The sequence below is a fragment of the Pleurodeles waltl genome, chromosome 2_2, assembly GCF_031143425.1.
Source record: "Pleurodeles waltl isolate 20211129_DDA chromosome 2_2, aPleWal1.hap1.20221129, whole genome shotgun sequence".
NCBI lineage: Eukaryota > Metazoa > Chordata > Amphibia > Caudata > Salamandridae > Pleurodeles > Pleurodeles waltl.
In genome coordinates, this window is record NC_090439.1 from 1,003,410,508 (window position 1) to 1,003,429,749 (window position 19,242).

Consider the following 19,242-nt stretch of genomic DNA (forward strand, 5'->3'; position numbering starts at 1 on the left):
CCAGAGTAAGGGTTCGCAGCCCCCAGTGTTTTCTAAAGGGAAACCTGAGGGGGGGTCCCACAAATGTTATGCATGTGACCAGGTGGGTACCCCAAATGTCCAAAGTGGACACTGGCACCCACTGGTGCTCAGTCACAGGGTTTGGCCAGTGTAGCGCTTGGGGAGGAGTTGGTTCCAGGTGGGTGAGAGCCAGTTGAGATTACCTTTGTCTCTAAAGGGGACAGTGAGATGGTCCAGAGAACCCTTGTGCCAGAAAACACTAAGAAGTACAAGCAGTGGGTGACCATCAATGGACAGAGGGTGGAGGCTCTGAGAGACACAGCAGTCAGTGTGACTACTGTGAGAAGTCACCTGGTGTCTGAAGTGCAGATCGATCCCCATGCACTTTACCAAGTGGTTGCAGTAGACAACTCAGAGCACCAGTGCAGAGTGGCACAGGTTCCCTTTGAATGGGGGGGTGTCTTAGATGCCTTAGGAGTAGCTGTGAGTCCGCCTGTAAATTGTCTGCTTGGCAATGACCTGGAGGATTCCCCTTGGAAGGAGATGGAACACAGGTCTCACTTGGAGATGGGTCTGCCTGGGTGTGTGTGTGTGTCCACCTGGTCGATGGCAGCCCATCAGGGTGATAAGGGGACCCTGATGCCTGAAAGAGTGGCCCAGGTGTCTGCCAGAAAGAGGAAGGGCAAGAGGCGCAGGAAACCTGTTCCAGAAGTTCCCATAGTCCAGGAGGAGGCTGAACCTGAGGGGGATGTCCTGAAGCCTACAGGGAACAAGTGGCTGACCTGGGGGAGGTCCTTGAGCTGGCTCAGTGGCAGCAGGAACGGGGACCCACCAGGGAGGCATTCTGTGAGGCACAGAAGACATGCCCTTGTCAGTCAAGTGGCATGGGTGAGGGGAAATGTAACGCTCCCCTCCAAACTTTTACTGTTGTCAACTCCCCTATGAAAGGGTTGGTATTGACATTGTGGGGTCTCTGGATCCCAAGACAGCCATGGTCAACAGGTTCATTTTGGTCTTGGTGGACCATGCCACCCGGTACCCAGAAGCCATTCCTTTGAGGTCAATCACCTCACCTGGAGCATGATTTGATGGGGATTTTTACTCGCAGGGGGTTCCCCAAGTAGGATGTATCTGATAGGGATACCAACTTCATATCAACTTATATGAAATCTCAACGAGTGTGGGATGACATCTAAGTTCACAACACGTAACCACCCCTTGAAGGGCATGATCATGGGCCTGTCAGAGCCCTTGAGGCATAAGTGGGATGTCCTCTTGCCATTCCTTCTGTTCGCCTACAGGAAGGTGCCTCAAAAGGGTCTTGGATTTAGCCCTTTTGAGTTACTGTATGGCCACCCTGTCAGGGGACCTTTGAGTTTGGTTAGGGAAGGTTTGGAGAAAGCCTCCAGTAAGCCCCCCCCCCCAGAATGTATTCAGCTACATGCTATATTTTAGCAACCAGATTGCCCACTTCAGGAAGCCCGCCCAAGAGAACCTGGAAGCAAGCCAAGAAGATACGAAGCACTGGTACGACCTGAATGCCACTCTGGTTGAGTTCCAGCCTGGCCAAAATGTTTGGGTGATGGCCCCAGTGGAGCCAACGGCTCTCCAAGATAAGTGGATTCAGAGGCTGGTTAACCAGGTGTTGGCTGGACTGGATGATTTCAGTGCAGCTTACCTGGATGACATTGCTGTGTTCAGCTCCACAGGGAGTAACTGTTACGTCTCTGTTGTCCCGTCTCTAGGGGGTGTGGTAAAGGGACTGTCTGTAGCCTGGGAATCACCTTGAACACTCATCTAGGGTCCCTTTCTGCCTCCTGTTTGCTTCCCTTTTCGCTATGGTATGATTTTGTAGAACTACATTTGCTTCCAGGGACTACAAATCCAATAATGCACAGCCTGGTAGTCAGGAAAGCCTGGATTCTGCTATACATTGTTTTCTATGGGAGAAGTCCAGTTGCTCCTTTTTACTGGATTCCCTCCTCCAGAACTTGCGAGTGTCTGAAACTACACACCCCTGAGATCTCTCCTATGCAACCCAGTCATGTGATTCCACCTGGGGTTTGCTGCAGCCTGGAACTGCTTATAAGCAGCCATTATCTCAAGATCCTCATTGTGCATTGGAGTTTGAATCCTTTGTGTTCCAGACCCTTTATTGGATGGTGTTCCAATCTTGTTCCTGTTCTGTTTCAGCTTGAACCTGCTTTCTGTTTCTCTGCCCTGTTCCTGCTTGTTCCAGCCAGAGCCTGCTCCCTGTCTTTCAGCCTTGTTCCTGTTTGTTTCTTCCAGAGCCTGCTCTCTGTTTCCCATTCTTGTTTCTACTTGTTCCAGCCAGAGCTTGTGCTCTGTTTTCCAGTCCTATTCCTGCCTTTGCTTCAACCTGAGCCTTTTCCCAGTTCCTGCCTCCTAGTTTGTTCCTTCTGTTTCCGTTTCCTCTTGGGTATTTGTGTCTGGTAAGTGTTCTATCAGTCTTCACCTGTGTATAAGTGTTTTCCTTTGTACTGGGGTTGGCTCCTGGTTTCCAGGAGGCAATTCCAGCCCCCATCCTTTGTCTAGTGTTATACGTAGTCTTTAGTGCCTAACAGTGACAGTGTGCTATTGCTGTTTTTTCAGGAATTGTCACTGTGTTTCCAGCTGGACCCACAAGGGCTTGTCTTGTGTATGTAAGTACAATCCTTGTTTGTGCTCTAAGGGTCCAGAGACAGAATCACTGCTGCTGCCTCCTTTCTATGGGGCTTGTGGGGTGACTATCTGTAAGAGCAATCTGCACAGAGGCATTGACATTCCCTGTTGCTGTGGGAAGTTCTGAGTCCTACCCTGTGTACAACCTTAATGGTAACCCCAGGGTGTTTGTCCATTAGTAATCCGTTTCCTGTTTGTTCACACTAAGGTTGCTCTGCTTTTCTTTTCCTGTTTCATGTGCCTGTCCATAGCTATCCTTTCCAGTGAATGCCTTCAGCTTCTCTTCTGCCCCAGTAAACAACCTCTTTGGGATATTCTGTGACCTCAAGGGGTGCCCCAACCAGAGTCCTGATCAGACCCACCTGAAACCGTGAAAGGAACACTTGCAGCGCCTCTGCAAAATGTTGGAGTCCTTGCTGAAGGCAGGCCCCACTATGAAGGCAATTAACTGCCAAATAAGGCAGGGACACCAGGAGAGGAGTGGCCAGGTGGCACCCCTACTGCCAGAGACACCGTTAGACTTTTCATCCTTCGCGTGGTCTCCCCTAACTTTTTGCCTCTGTTTCCCAGGTTGTAGATGTGTGCTGGACTCTGGTTTTGCTGTTTTTGTTACTCTGGGCACTTTACCACTGCTATCCAGTGCTAAAGTGCAAGTGTTTTTGTATAAAATGTGCATGTAATTGGCTTTCCATGATTGCCATATTTGATTTACTGGTAGGTCCCTAGTACAGTGCACTAGAGGTGCCCAGGGCCTATAAATCAAATGCTACTAGTGTGCCTGCAGCACTAGTTGTGCCACCCACATTAGAAGCCCTGTAAACATGGCTCAGACCTGCCACTGCAGTGTCTGTGTGTGCAGATTTTAACTGCCAATTCGACTTGGCAAGTGTAACCACTTGCCAGGCCTAAACCTTCCCTTTTCTTACATTTAAGACACCCCTAAGGTAGGACCTAGGTAGCCTCATGGGCAGGGTGCACTGCATATTTAAGGTAGGACATATACTAATGTGTTTTATATGTCCTGACAGTGAAATACTGCCAAATGTGTTTTTCACTTTTGCAAGGCCTATCTCTCTCATGGGTTAAAATGGGGGCTACCTTTAAAAAAGATTAAAACGTAGATTCCTTTTGGGAGCAGATAGACATGTGGAGTTTGGGGTCTCTGAGCTCACAATTTAAAAATACATCTTTTAGTAAAGTTGGTTTTAAGATAGTGTGTTTGAAAATGCCACTTTTAGAAAGTGGACATTTTCTTGCTTTTACCATTCTGTGACTCTACCCGTTTGTGGATTCCCTGTCTGGGTCAGCTTGACAGTTGGGCTGTGCACCTCTCTCTCTAGACAGTGGCACAAAGAGAGCTGGGGGGTGGATTGCATCCCTGATGAGCCATCTGTGCTAGGAGGGTGGGGGAGGAGTGGTCACTTACATATGGAAGGACTGTGCCTGCCCTCACACAATGCAGTCTCCAACCCTGTGGTGTGTGTATGGGGCCTGGCCTGGGCAATGCAGGATTTCACAAACAAGAGAGACTTTCAAAATGGGCAGAAGAAGGTCACCCAAAACCACAGACGTTAGATCACTTCTGGACATCAAGAGGAACCTCTGCCTGGAGAAGAGCTGAGGAGAAGTGCTGCCTTGCCTGAGACTGTGCTTTGTGGAGCTACACTGCACTTGCTGCTTCTGCCTGTGCAAGAGGACAAAGACTGGAATTGTGTGCCTTCCTTCTTGTGAAGAAATCTCCAAGGGCTTGTCCTGAGCTTGCCTCCTGGTGTTGAAGTCTCAGGGACATCAAAGACTTCTCCTGTCAGCACCTTGACTCTCTGCTAAGACTCCTGCCCTGACAAGTGGTGCCCTATCCAGTTCCTGGGGCCTTGGAAGGTGAAGCTGGCAGACCAAGACTGAAAATCCACGGACAGACCGCCGCTCGGGGAAAATATCGACTCACCTTCTGAGACGTGGCTGAAAAATGACGCGCCGCTGGCTTTGCGGCAGAAATCGACACTCCACCAGCATGGCAGCTGGAAAATAGACGCATGGAGCTGGAGGAATGACATGCAACACCCGCTGACAGAGGCTGGTAACATCGCAACCCACATTGCATGGTTTTGGTGACACTGTGTGGCAGGAGTTTTGACGCAAACCTTGCTGGGGGTGGAAAAATGACGCAACGTCTGCCCAGACCCTAGTGCTGACTGGATTGATGCATCGCTCCCCTGCTGGGAGGAAAAACGACGTGACCCGACCGGAGAAGAAGAAACAACGCACAGTCTCGCTTGTGGGTGAGAAATCGACACACCGCTTATCTTTTTCGATGCACACTCGCCCCTGCATGTTATTTTGACGCTACCCAGGTACTTTTCAACGCCAACAGTGTTTTCCCGTTTTCTCAAGGATTTAAGATGCTCTTTGCTTTTTAATTCATAACTTGACTGTGTATGTTGGATTTTTGTCGTTTTGGTCTTGTTTTGTTTAGATAAATATTTTCTATTTTTCTAAACTTGTGTTGTGTCATTTCGTAGTGTTTTCATTACGTTACTGTGTGTGTTGGTACAAATACTTTACACCTTGCACTCTGAAGTTAAGCCTACTGCTTGTGCCAACCTACCAAGGGGGTGAGCGGGGGTTAGCTGAGGGTGATTCTCATTTACCCTGACTAGAGTGAGGGTCCTTGCTGGGACCGGGGGTAACCTGACTGCCAATCAAAGACCCCATTTCTAACAGACACTATTCTGGCTTGGGAACCTCCAAAGACCCAGACTGAGGTGAGAGCCTTTTTAGGTATCACTTGGCACTATAGGAGGTTTGTCAAGGGGTATGGTACTACTGTTGCTCCCTTGACTGAGTTAACCTCCAGAAAGCAGCCCAGAAAGGTGATCTGGACTGAGTCTTGCCATACAACGTTTGATGCCCTGAAGGCAGCCATGTGCACGGCAGCTGTGCTGAAGGCACCTGACTTCTCTAAAGAATTTGTCGTGCAGACTTATACTTCAGAGCATGGTGTAGGATCAGTGTTACCACAGCTAAAGAAGAGGGCCTAGATCAGCCTGTAGCCTTCATTAGTAGGGGGTTACTTCCCCGGTAACGTAGGTGGAGTGCAATTGATAGTGAGGCTTTTGCTGTTGTCTGGGCACTGAAGAAGCTAAGACCCTACTTGTTTGGGACTCACTTCTGGGTTCAGACCGACCACAGGCCCCTCAGATGGTTCATGCAGATGACTGGTGAGAATCCAAAACTGCTGAGGTCATTCATTCCCCTACAGGGGATGGACTTTACCGACCTGGAACAGAACACATCAATGCAGATGGTCTGTCCAGATTCTTCTGCCTTATCGCGGAGAACTCCCATGCGGTTGGGTAGGTCTACCCACTTTCAGCTGGGGCAGGACACGAATTAGACCTGGCATCCTTGGTGTGATTTTCCCTGTCTTTTTTCCCTCGGCTTCCCAGGTTTTGACTATGTGCTGGACTCTGTTTTTGCTGTTTTTGGTACCAGTGCTAAAGTGCAAGTGTCCCTGTGTACATTATATGTGCAATTGGCTTTTCCATGATTAGCATAGTTGATTTATTAGTAAGTCCCTAGTGAAGTGCACTAGAGGTGCCCAGTGCCTATAAATCAAGTGCCACCCACATTAGTAGCCCTGTAAACATGGCTCAGACCTGCCACTGCAGTGTCTTTGGGGACAGTTTTAAACTGCCAATTCGACTTGGCAAGTGTACCCACAAGTAGAGTTCAGTGGCAGAGAGTGGAGTGGAGTGGACTAGGTTGGAGTGGGTTGGAGTGGACTGAGGTAGTGGAGTAAATTAGTGGATTGGATTGGGGTACAGCATGGTGGATTGAGTGGGGTAGATTGGTGTGGGGTGGATTGGATTGGAGTGGGTAAATTGAAATGGAGTGAGGTGGGTGGGATTCGGGTGGATTAGATTGGATTGTGGTAGGTGGTCTGGATTGGAGTGATAGTGCTGGGTTAAGGTGGATTTTATTGGGGAGCGGTGGATTGGATTGGATTGGAGTGGGGTGAGGTGGATTGGGGTGGGGTAGATTTGATTGGACTGGAGTGGGGTGGGTTAGAGTGGATTGGAGTCAGTGGATTGGATTGGAGTGAGGTGGATTGGATTGGAGTGAGGTGGAATGGATTGGAGTGGGATGGGGTGGATTGGATGGCTTGGAGTGGGGCAGACTGAACTGGGATGGAGTGGGGTGGATTGGATTAGATTGGGATAGAGTGGGTGGACTGGAGTAGAGTGTGTGGGGACTGGAGTGGGTTGGAGTGGGGTGGATTGGATTGGAGTGTGGTGGATTGGAATGTGCTGTAGAGGGCTGCAATGGAATGGATTAGATTGAAATGGGGTCAGGGTGGATTGAATTGGGGTGGGGTCAAGATGGATTGGATTGGGGTGGACTGGATTGGGGTGGGTGTGTTGATTAGATTGGGGTGGATTGGATTGCATCGAGGTGGGATAGATTGGAGTGTGGTGGGGGAATGAAATGGACAGTAGTGGGGTGGGGTGGACTGAACAGGGATGGGGTGGAGTTAGGTAGACTGGGCTGGGGTGGCTTGGAGTGGAGTGGAGTTGATTTGATTGGAGTGGAGTGGGGTGGATTGGGTTGGTGTGGGGTGGGGTGGATTGGATCATAATGTGGTGCATTGGACCGGGGTGAATTGGGATGCAGTTAGGTGGATAGGATTGTTTTGGATTGGAGTGGGGTGGACTGCATGGAGGTGGCGCGGACTGGAGTGCAGTGGGGTGGATGGATTGGAGTGGGGTGGTGTGGTGTGTGGTAAACTCAACGGGGATGGGGTAGGGTGGATTGGGCTGGGGTGGATTGGAGTGGGGTGGATTGGAGTGGGGTAGTCTGGATAGATTGGATAGAAGTGTGGTGGACTGAACTGGGATGGGGTGGATTGGGGTAGAGTGTGGTGGTTTATAGTGGAGTGGAGTAGATTGAAATAGGGTGAAGTGGGATGAATTGGGGTAGAGTGGGATGAACTGGGGTGGGGTGGGGTGGGGTGGGTGGATTGGGCTGGGATGGATTGGACTGGGGTGGACTGATTTGAGGTGAGTTGGATTGGTGTGGGTGGATTGTTGTGCAGAGGGGTGTACTGGAGTGGGGAGAACTGGATTGCGGTGGATTGGATTGAGTGGGTTGGAGTGGGTAGATTAGGGTGTGGTGGTGTGGGCTGGACTAAGTGTGGTGGATTGGGGTGGATTGGGTAGGGGTAGATTGACTGGATTGAGGTGGGTGGATTGGAGTGGGTTGGAGTGGATTGGAGAGGTTTGTGCTGGAGTGGAGTGGGGTGGATTGGAGACAGGAAGATTGGATTGATGTGGTGGATTGATTGGTATGAGGTGGAATGATTGCAGAGGGGTGTACTGGATTGAAGTGGGAAGATGGTCTGGAGTGGGGTGGATTGGACTGGAGTAGGGTTGATTAATCTGGACTGGATTACACTGGAGTGCTGTGGATTAAAGGGGTTTGTATTAGAGTGAGGTGGATTGGTTAGTGATGGACTTGATTGGAGTGGATTGGACTGGATTGGGGTGGGGTGGGTTAGACTGGAGTGGGGTGGGATGATTGGAGTGGGGTGGGTTGGATTGGAATAGGATGGACTGCATTGCACTGGAGTGGGGTGGATCAGACTGGAGTGGGTGGATTGGACTGGAGTGGGGTGGATTGGATTGGTGTGAGGTGTATTGGAATAGAGTGGGTAGATTTGACTGGGCTTGATTGGGGTGAATTGGATTTGTGTGGGGTGGATTGGATTGGATTGGGGTGGGGTGGATTGGGTTGGGGTGGACTGGAGTGGAGTGGATTGTGGTGGATTGGACTGCAGTGGATTTGATTGGTGTGGGAAAGACTGGATTAGTGTGGGGTGGATTGATTGAAGTGGGGTGTACTGGATTGAAGCGGGGTAGATTAAGGTGGTTGGGAGTGAGGTGGATTGCACTGGAGTAGGGTGTATTGGACTGGAGTGGAGTGGAATGGATTGGACTGGAGTGGATTGGACTGGAATGGAGTGGGGTGGATTTGATTGGATTGGGGTAGATTGGACTGGGATGGTCTGGAATTTAGTGGGGTGGATTGGAGTGGGGTGCAGTCAATTGGGATGGAGTGGGTTGGACTGGGGTGAGGTGGACTGGATTGTACTGGGGCAGATTGTTTTGAATTGGATTGGGTTGTTTGGAATTTTAGTGGGGTAGGTTGTTTAGGATTGAAGTGGGGCAGTTTGGAGTGGGACAGATTGAAATGGATTGGAGTAGGGCAGGTTGTTTTGGACTGAAGTGGGGCAGATTGAAGTGGTGCAGGTTGTTTTGGATTGGAGAGGGGAAGATTGTTTTGGCTTGTAGTAGGGCAGGTTGGAATGTGGGAATGGGGTGAAATGGGATAGAGATAGTTGGATTGGAGTGGGGTGTATTGTTTTGGATTGCTGTGGGGCAGATTGGAGTTGGGCGAATGGGAGTGGGATAGATTGTGTTTGATTGGAGTGGGCAGAATGGAGTGTGGCGGACTGGAGTGGAGCAGATTGTTTTGGATTGGAGTGGGGCAGATTGGCGTGGACCGGATTCAAGTGGGACAGATTGTTTTGGATTTAAGCGGGGCAGATGGCAGTGGGACAGATTGAAGTGGGGCAGATTGTTTGGATTAATGTGTGGCAGATTGGAGTGAGGTGGACTGGATTGGGGCAGATTGTTTTTCATTAGAGTGGGGCAGATTGTTTAACAGACATGCATAACACTTGGCAGACACGTAGCATGTTTTGATTACTCCACACATTTTAAGTATCATATATATCCGTCAAATAGGGACACAGTTAAATGTGATGGGGAGATCTAAAAAAAATTACATTTTCTGATTACGTATGCACTGTTTAATGAATCTGTATGATTTATTCAGCTATTAGCTAGTTAAAGAAGTGCAGAGATTTCTCATATCAAGGGAGGGCTATGCTAAAAGTGAGTGGCGGCCTCTAAAAATCTTTGAGTTGAAAACAATTTAGGTGCCATTTCATAGATGTATACTACATTTGGCAGACGCTTGGCATGTGTAGGTTACTTCTGATATGCTGCGTTTCATACTGATATGTCAAGGAGGACATGGTTCGGGAGCTTCGGGTGCAATTTGTTTTCATTTCTAGACATCTTTCGCACCCTTTGATAAATCTGCATACAATTTGTCAGGCTTTAGGCATGTCAAATTAAACCAGTGCAGGGATCTCAGATCTGATGCAGATCTAAGGAGGGAGTAAACAGAAAGGAAGTGGGTGAAAAAAGCTTCGATTTGCTAACTTCAGTACTATCCAATTGATTTGTATAAAAGCTGAGATACAAGAAGTGGGTTTAACTTACAAACTGCCACTTGGGACATTGGTTGCCTGCGGCAAACCACCACGGCACATTACTGAAGGCTATGTGCAACAGTGGTTGGCTACAAGGTGAGTTTGCATAGGACCTGGAGATTGGCCAGTCCCTACACTCAACCCCTGCTGCTCACCGCTGAAGGCCATACAGAATGGTTGTAGGTTGTAGGAAACTGGGGCTTTATCATTTCAGCACCACCCCTACCACTCACCCACCCCATATAACCACACAGCCACCAGTAAAACAATTTTCACTTCACGTGTAAAAAATACACTGTCAATGTGAAGTAATGGTTAGCATTGGTCATGACAGCTTAATGTACGTTTGAATTACCGCTGAAATGTACTTAAAAACCACCGTTAAAGTTATGGTTAAGAAACAAAACAGAAAGTCCCCTGAAAGTCTTCAGGTATGGTTAGCTCTGCAAACCATAGGTCAAACATCTGTGATGCAAGCCATAACTCACGATCTCACAGTATTTATGGAAATAAATAAGAGGACTTCACACCACATCTTTAAATGTAAACATATGTACACAAAAAGAACTCGTACAGAATGCACATTTATCATATTTGTAATGTTATGTGTAAGGTAATATTTTCATGTCATTAGCGAAATATGTTTTATTATTTGTGAAGACATCTGTTCGCTAAAGGGTGAGGTCAACGGCATTACATTTGGAATGTGAGAAATTTAGGAATTTAAAAAAACAGGATACACTGTTCATCAAATATATTTTTATATTTAGTCCGTGGCCCCTTCAAGCTCATGAGAGATTAAAGTGTTGCTTTTAAAGGTCAGTGTTAATTGTATATGTTAGGCTCAAGCAAGGGCAGAGAGCGGATTTGAAATGTTTTTAAAATGCTTATTGACCATGTGCCTCGTCTGGTCAATATGAAGGAAAATCCATTATGTAGCCTGTGGGGTATTTAGACATTGGTGGAAAACAACCGAAGAGGCACATGTGGCCCAGTTTTGCTGGCCAATGTACCCTATAGTTTGGGAATGAGGCAGGGGCTCCCCGATATGTGTAGGCGCACACTGCACACCACCTACATTTGCACAACAGGCTAGAAGGGTCGGTAATGTTCCCTGCTCTGTGTTCCTGAGAGAAGTGGGCTGGAAGGGCGTTTTGTGTTTTTCCCTGGTCATCGCCGATACCACAAGTGTATCCCGTGTAGGATGCTAGCCTTACCTCTGTCTCAGTGTTAAACATGATGGCTGGCACTGCCAGGCCCTACTATGGGCGTGTCCGAGAATGTTCATGCAGGCCTGCAGTAGGTGACATCTTCACTTTCCTGTGTTTTAACCAAACAGACCTGCCAGGCTGTGCTGTGCCCTGCTGCTGGATGCACCCGGGCTATGCAGGGGCTGCCACCCAACGCAGGCGTCGCAGACTCGGGGCAGCCTCCCCTGCTGTCCTTCATTGATTTATTCAACCATCCGGATCTAACTGGAATGTGTATTAGAAGCACCATATTAGAACGGATGTATTCACTTTTAACGCAGGATGCCTTGTTCTTTACAGCGTCCCTGGTAGAAAAGCGCCCTTTCAGTACATTAGACTTCAGGCAAGAACACAAACAGTTAAATGATTAACAGGAAAAGACGAAAAGCGCACTCAGAAATGATCCTGTTGCAAACACAGCCAGAAACGTTAGATAAGAAGAGAGCTCGACTGCCTACAATGGAAGCCACATATGGCGGAAATGCCTCACCCTCAGGTGCCACGAAACCAGTGCTAAGAAGTGGTGAACCGCAGATATTGTGTAGATGACCTGCCTAAAAGACACTCGTTTTACCTCCTTCGCTAATCCTGCTGGTACTGTACAAAGAGTAACCTGTAGGCTGCGGCTTCGGGGCAGCCCTGCCCGCGGTAATACATTTCACAGCCTGTTTGTGTCTAGGAAAGGAAGTCGAAGCTGTTGCATTAATCACATGAGCGAGCTAAGACTGAGGGCCAAGTATGTAAACGTCAGTCTCCTAGGTGTTATCTGAATTACTGTATACACAGCACGATTACGTTCACTCTCACATGGTGAGTTTAAAGACTTACTTAAAAGATTTGTTTCAGGTGAAATGGAGAAGCTATTGTGTTTGATATGCGCGTGTCACTTTATTCAGCAATTTCATGCCTTTCGACTCTGTCTACCACCAGGTTAAGAATGGCTGTAAGCAGAGCAGCGGTGAGAAAAACGGATTAACCTTTCACCAAAATACATGCAAGTTGACAAACTCACACGTATTTACAGTTTGTATGCTGTTTTCACAGTTTGACAATTTTTACTTATGCTTACTGGGTTGCTAGGCCATCAACCACTACTTTCCAGCCACCTCTGTCCTAGGCTTTTCTTTCAATTTGACTCCAGGTGTAACCCATCTCCTTGCAGTCAGCCTCAGAATCTTGGCACAAGGTGTTCCTTGGCCTTCCTCTTTTTCTTTTCCCTTGAGGGTTCCGTGACAAGGCTTGCCTGGTGGTGTTTGAAGGGGGCTTGTGGAGGATGTGACGTATCCAGCGCAAGTGTCTTTTCAGGATTTCTTCATGAGCAGAGAGTTGGAAAGTCTGCTGCCATTGGTCGTTGTTGCTGCTGGTGTTTGGCTAGCAGATTTGGAAGATTTTCCTCAGACAGGTGTTGAAGAAGGTGGTAGTCACTTTTGTCCTCTAAGTTTCTGCCCTATATAGAAGGACTGATTTTATGTTGGTGTTAAAAAGCCTGATCTTGGTTTCCAGCGTTAGGTCCTCGGAGCTTCAGATCCTCTTTAGCTGATTGAAGGCAGAACTTGCTTTGCCAATTGTCGCCTTGACTTTGTCATTTGTGCTGTCCTGCTTATCTATGACACTGCCCGTGTATGTGAAGGCCTCAACCTCTTCCAGTGTATTGCCTGCAAAAATGAATGCAGTTGTGCTGGCTATGTTGTCCTTCAGAATATTGTTTTTTCCCATGGGGACATTGGGGCCAAGTTGTGCTGATGTGGCTGCCACATTTTCAGTTTTGTCTTGCACTTGCAGATGGGTATGGGAGAGTCGGACTAGGTTATCTGCAAAACCCAGGTCATCAAGCTGCATCGAAGGTGCTGTTTGGGTCCCATTTCTTCTTCTTGCTGCGGATGTCTTCATGATCCAGTCTATGACGAAAAGGAAGAAAAAAGGTGGGAGCAAACAATCCTGGGGGACTCTGGTCCTCACTTGGAAGGCTTCATTGAGTTGCCCTGTGTGGACTATCTTTTATGACATTCCCTCATAAGAGTCCATGATGACTCTTACAAGTTTATCTGGCACACCATCGTGGTGGAGGAGTTTCCAATGGGTCTCTCTGTCCATGCTGTTGAATGTCTTCTCATAGGCGAGAAAGTTAACATTGAGGGAGGAGTTAAATTCCATCAACTGCTCAATGATGGGGCACAGTGTCTCAATGTGGTTTGTGCAGGATCTATCTTTGCAGAAGCCAGCTTGTTGGTCTCACAACTGTATCAACTTGCTCTTTCATTCTGTTTAGGATGCCTCTGTTAAACACTTTGCTTGGGGTTGATAGAAGAATCATCCCTCTGTAGTTTTCACAGTTACTCAGGTTACCATTCTTGTGGATCTTGATGAGATATCCCTCCATCAAGTTTGATGGCATTTTTTCCTTTTCCCAGAGTCTTCCAACCATGGGGTAGAGCGTGTCTACTGATATTTCGCTGTATGCCTTCAGTGTCTCTGCAGGAATGTTGTGCAGTCCTGCTGCCTTCCCATTTCTCAGCTGTTTGATGACTTGCTGTATGTCTTCCTTGGTTAACTGCTGCCGTCCATTGACAAGTCCTTGTCAGCTGGCTGTAAGTCTGGTGGAGACTCCGGCATGGACAGGTTCAGCAGTTCTTCAAAGTGCTTTATTCGTTTTCATTGTTGGTTTTTGTTACCCACGATTGCCTTCCTAGCATTGTTTTTAACAGGTATTTCTCACTTGCTGTATCTGCTGGAGAGTTTGCTTGTTATATTGTAGAGTTCTTTCAAGTTTCCTGGGCTGCTATGGCAAAATCATCCATGAAACTTCACTTGTCTGCTCTTAAGCTTCAGCACGCTTCCTTGTTAGTTTTGGTGTATTCACATTTCACTTTTTCTGCTCTTGATTGGCCTGTGTTGACAGCAGTTTTCTTTTCCTTTCTCCCTTTGATTTTGCATAGAGTCTCGGTGGCGATTCATTCTATATGCTGGTTTTTCTTGGGACCCAGCACCCCCTGGCAGGTTGATGTCACTGTTTCTTTGATCTTCTCCCATTGACTTTTTACACAGTCTCTGTTGTCCTCTAGGACTTGAAACGTGTTAATGAGGGTGACAGAGGTTTCTGACATCTTTGAGGAGGGTTGTGTTATATCGCTACATTGGATTGTCAGTTCCATCCATGCTTTCTTCAGCTTTAGCTTTAGCCTGGCAATGACAAGGTGATGGTTGGATGCCATGTCTACACCTCTCATCATTCTCACATCCTGCAAGGTCCCCCGGAACTTCTTGGCAATGCAGACATGATTAATCTGATTCTCTGTTAAAAGGTCTGTTGACACCCACATTGCCTTGTGTATTCAGTTGTGTGGAAAAACGCTATCGCCTATCACCAGACTGTTCAGGGCACAGAGATCTGAGAGACTTTCACCATTCTTGTTCATGTGCCCAAAACCATGGCTTCCCAGGACTTCTTCATACCCAGTGTTGTCGTTTCCAAACTTGCCATTGAGGTCCCCCATCAGTACGGTGATGTCTCTCTCAAGGCATTTCTCCAGGAACGACTGGAGTCTGTTGTAAAACTATTCTCTTCCTCTTCTTTGCTGTCATTTGTAGATGCCTAGCACTTCATGTTGATCCTCCTTTTCTTTGTATGGAACGTTGCTATGATGATTCTGGGACAGTGGGCTTCCCATCCAATCAGAGCTCTGTTGGCTGTAGACGCTATCATCAGCGCTACTCCCTTACTGTGGGGCTTTCAGTTCCTCATGACCAGTATACAGGAGCATTCCTCCTGGAGACAGTCTTTTCTTTCTGGACTGGGTCCATTTGGTCTCTCTGATCCCAAGCAGGGCAAGGTTGTATTTTTCATCTCCACTGCCTCTTGGGCTGTCTTGCCTGGTTTACACATGGTCCTCACATTCCATGTCCCTATGGTGATGGTCTCCGTCAAAAGCAGGTGGGTCAGCTTTGTGACTTCCAGGGATCTCTGGCTGTCTTCACAAGGCATCATAACTCTCTGTGAAGGAGATTCCTCTCTCCTCAAGGCCTGGTTGCCCTTTGGTCTTTTTGCTGCTGTTCTCTACGTAGGATTTTTTGTTTTACATGGTGGGGTAACTAGTCCCATGCATTACCCTCCTTATTATATAGCTGGGCTTGGGACTGGCCACAGCCGAGTTTGACAATTTTTGGGTCAATGCATATCCTTAAGTCTATGAACATCCATAGGTAATAACCAATGATCAGAGCTACTGCTCCTTGTTCTGGAGTAAAGGTAATAATCATTGGAATACTAGGCCTTTTCAGGCTTCAAAGTTTTGTAGAAACACATTGGAAGTGTGGGCATGTATGCATGTACTTACAAAACCTGCATCAATCGACAAAGCTGTACTCAATGAGTACATTACAACAGGCAATAATGCAGAAGAAGAATGGAAGGGGTGGGGAGGTAGTATCGAGAGGCAGTTTCACAGTGTTGAGAGGAGGGATGCTGAGGTAAGGCTTACAGAGAGTGAAGAGAAGCCAGGAGTTGTTGAGCTGCAGGTGAAAAGGAGATAGAGGGGTAAGGGGTGATACTAGGAACTCTTTATTAATGGGACAGAATCCAGGTGATTACCATGTGATCATGTGTTGCTTGAAGAGATGTGTTCCAGTTCCTTGAGGAATTTAGAGTGCCATGCTGATTTTCTTGAACATCTCAGTGCACATTCTAAGTTGTATCTCACCACATATACTTTACATTTACAAAGTCACCATTATATGCTTCTAGTGTGGAGGATTATTGTACTTATACATATTGTACATCATTAACAATGTGCAGAATGAGGTTTTACACATGATTACATATGTATACATTCATTTAATATAACTGTTTTTAAAACAAATTTCCTGTGGCCCATAGGAGTGCGTTTTTCTGATAGTTGTTAATTAAGCCTTAATTTAGGCCTAGCAGCCATTATTCTCAAAATGAACATCAGCCTTGCCCTGCCCCTGCACATCTCATTATTTATTATTTCTGCAGTACATGTTTAAGTAGAATCATGTCATTTTATCTCCATTGTCATTGTTCATGTGTTTTTTTTTATGAACTTTCTCCGGGTCAACTGTAACTACATTTCAAGGTCCTGCAGTTAGCTCACTGGACCCTATTTATTCATATCAGTTTGCTGTTGTTCATGTAACTAGTTTGTTCTACCACCGCCAGATGACATTAGCGTAGAGTGGGCAGAAAATTTATTCTTTTAGTGGGATTGTGTTTAGGTGTTAAGGCAATATGACGTTTAATACTTCTGTGGTCCGACTTGCCTATGATAGTGAACACTCAGTGTTAGCATACACTAGTTTCAAAACGTGAATCAAAGGACTGTTACTTCCATGTTCAATTGTCACTGTGATATAACAGTGATGACACCAATTACATACAAAAAAAAGCTTTAGTATAAGAACCCTATGCTCTCAGTGTGGTTACAACACTGAACTGTGTTCTTTCCGATACTAATACTCTGCACTAGTTAATCCCTGAATATTTTAGAAATTGAAATACTTAAGAATTGATTTTCATTCTTTATCGCCTGCTATATGTCTATGATTGTGAGTGTGACTGCGTTTTAGAAAGTCTCATCAAACCCAACAAGCAAGATGTACACTGAATTTCTGGAACACTTTAGGTAGGTCTACCAGTATGGCCAAACTGACTTGGGAACAAGGTGGGAATACATGTAGATAGTATAGAAGGCTAAACATTGTATCTGAGTGCAGATTTCATGCTGTTTCTTGAAGATCCCTAGAGAGAGGGGAGAGCCATCAAAACCAGGAAAGGGGACCTTGACAGGTACACCTAGATTTATGGGGCTTGGCAAAGAGTAGCTTTAGTATATTGGTTACAGGAAAAGTGTTATTTGATTAATGTTTAATTCATCATAGGAGATAGCTGCTCTTTGTAGACAACCTCTAGCCATCCTGATCCTGCCAACTGACGCCTGTGCTTTTCTTTCTTTCTCTCTCTTTCTCTCTCTCTTATCCATCCCTTTTCCCCCAGATCGTTCCCGTGCCGATTACATACAAGTGGGAGGCACACAACATCTAGGTGGAGTTGGGAACAAGCAATTTGGGTCAGCCTTATGTCTCCGTGGGACGAACAGGTTAGTGCTTGACAGTAAAGCAAGCCCACATTTAATTTTCCACCCAGACACAATGGAAACGCAAGATGTCACCCTGACCGATTTGGCACACATGTTAAGAAACTTACAATGCAAAACCCAAGTGCTCTCACAATGGCTGGATGCTCTTCAGGCTACGCCCACAGTCCAACCACCTTCTTCCTATAAAACTTCACTTTTTGGAGCCAAACCATAGCAAGCCCTGGATAACACAAAGTTTCAACAGTTTTTGCGGGGGCTGGTCGGGAACAGTCACCAAATAATGCCCTAGTAATCCAGGCCACTACGCCACCCCCAGTACCATTAGCCCCTCTAGTGTGCTATGCAGGGGATCCTGCAAAATGTGCAATATTTTTAAATCAATGGCACTTTAATTTTTTATGCCAATCAGCCTCTTTTGCTGATGAATAGTCTAAGGTAGCATTTGTCCTCTCGTATCTGGCTGCTTCATGGTCCATTCCTTTAGTAGAGTGTAATGACCCATTATTATATGACTATCAGGCATTTTAAGCAGAAATTAAAACATTGTTTGACAAGCGTACATTTATGCAATCAGTAGACTCAGAACTGCTTAATATAAAGCAAGGGAATAAAGAATTGCTGACGTATATATCTGCATTTAATAGATTGGTGGCTGAGTTGGAAAGGCCGCAAGAAAAGAGGGGGTTCTTGTTTTATAGGGGGCTGAAAGGTGAACTCAAAGACCTACTAGTGCAAGTGGTAAATCCTCCCGACTCTTGTGAAGAGCTAATTGATTTAGTGGTTAAACTGTATCACCGTTTATTAGAGAGTTGGAGTGACAAATGTATAAAGAACAGAACCATGCAAGCACGGTACAAGAATGTTTCCAATATTTAATATCAGAAAAACATTTGTCATGAAAGAGCAATGCCAGCACATGAACCAGCAACCGCCCCCAGTAACTTCCGTAACATCATTCTTCCTCAGAACTATTTCATCACCACATTCCATTTCCATTATGTTTATTACATTCTAATCACCACACGTTTCCTTTCAAAACAAAATAGATGTGTCAGAGACGTGAAATTAAATTTTCATTATTTTTTATATATACCGTGTAAAAGCTATTTGTAATGCCCCAGAGTCTATATGTTGTCCCAAAATACCAATGTATGATCAGAAGAGCCACAGGATAACATATTTCTAAGTAAAGTTAAGAACACTGTTAGAAATTGCCTCTCTAGTTGGCAGTCAGTTTACACCCTGTCCACGTAGGGACCCTCACTTTAATCAAGGTAAGGGAGTCACACACCTAAAATAACCCCTGCTCACCCCCTTGGTAGCTTGGCACAAGCAGTCGGGCTTATCTCAGAGGCAATGTGTAAAGTATTTGCACAAACACATACAGTAACACAGTAAAAACACCACAGAAGGACTCCACACCAGTTTGAAAAAATAGCCAATATTTATCTAAACCAAACGAGACCAAAACAACAAAAATCCAACATACACAAAAAAATGTTACTTTATAAAGTTAAAAAAGTCAATCCATAAGAATCAATGAATGTGTTGCTTTAGCACAAAGTACCTAGTATGCGTTAAAAATAAAGCCACAGGTGTGCGTCAGAAAAGCAAGTGATGCGTTGATTCTTTACTCGCAAGTGAGGCAGTGTGTTAATTCTTTCTCCACCTGATAAGCGATGTGTCAATTCTTCAGAGAAGAGATGAGTGGGTTACTGGACAGGCAGCCTTAGGTCTGTGCGGTGATGTTTAAGTTTTGACGCTGGAAAATGCGTGGAAAATCCGGATGCACAGTAACGACGAAGCCATGCTGAGCTGGAGACGCATTGATTTCTGCAGCTGCGAGGCAGGTGCTGTGTCA

The 19,242-nt window shown here is 46.3% G+C and overlaps 1 pseudogene; it reads right to left on the reverse strand.

Annotated features, from left to right (window-relative positions):
* Nucleotides 1-12,333: 12,333 nt before the first annotated feature.
* LOC138278043 (uncharacterized) lies at nucleotides 12,334-15,250 on the reverse strand (annotated as a pseudogene).
* Between the last annotated feature and the right edge of the window lie 3,992 nt (nucleotides 15,251-19,242).